General features: G+C 42.1%; 1 non-coding gene across 1 annotated transcript; it reads right to left on the bottom strand.

The window, feature by feature from the left end:
- Window positions 1-487: 487 nt before the first annotated feature.
- On the bottom strand, window positions 488-593 carry LOC145609828 (small nucleolar RNA R71). The gene has a single exon (XR_014106112.1). It is a non-coding gene; the product is annotated as a small nucleolar RNA R71 (small nucleolar RNA).
- Between the last annotated feature and the right edge of the window lie 236 nt (window positions 594-829).

Raw genomic sequence — 829 nt, 5'->3', positions numbered from 1 at the left:
TTGATTTTATTTTAGCTTTAAAATAAAATGGAAAATCATACTATCCCACATTGATGGGAGAGTAAATGATACTCCCATCATTTCCTAGAAATACCCAAGTATGGGCATTGGGAAAGATGCTTGAGTAAGAGTTGGAAAAGGCATCACAATTAGTGAAAACCTTTGAACTCAATATAATTACTCGGGTTTTGTTGGTCGGGTCTTGCTAACCCCAAGACATTGGACCTAGTCGGTTTTGTTGGTGCAGGTGGACTTCGTTGGAGGTCTCCGTGCGAGCGGGACTTGAAGCTTTCAAGTAAGAGCTTATTTGGAGCGAAGCACGCGTCAAAGGTAATTAGCTTATCTTAATCTTGTGATTAATTTAGTTATATTTATGGTTTTATTTATTGCGAGTGCGGTCTTGGTTTTGGGTTTGTTTCCGCGGTGAGTCGGACTCACCAAACCCCAACATTCTTGTCCCGTTTCTACCCACCAAAGAAGACGACGGAGGCTAGAGCTTTAATCCAAAGATTTAAGTAATTAACTAGAGAGAATCTCTATGAAGCATGGGAGAGGTACAAGGACTACCAAAGGGAATGTCCTCACCACGGGATTCCAACATACCAAGTGATCCAAATCTTCTATAGTGGTTTGAGCTTTCAAGGTAGATCGAGCCTAGATGCCGGAGCCGGAGGGCCAATCATGAACAAGACGGAAGAAGAGGTTGTGGATGTAATAGATGATGTGGTAAGGAATTACATGGATTAGCATGATGTAGAGAGGGAATCGGCAAGCACAAGTTGCTCAACCGATCAATCTTATGTCATCAACGAATTGTCCACAATGGTCT

Source organism: Chenopodium album, chromosome 23 (genome assembly GCF_948465745.1).
Source record: "Chenopodium album chromosome 23, dcCheAlbu1.1, whole genome shotgun sequence".
Classification (NCBI taxonomy): Eukaryota; Viridiplantae; Streptophyta; class Magnoliopsida; order Caryophyllales; family Amaranthaceae; genus Chenopodium; species Chenopodium album.
Note: the sequence above shows the minus strand (reverse complement) of the source record. Positions and strands in the feature narration are given on the sequence as shown.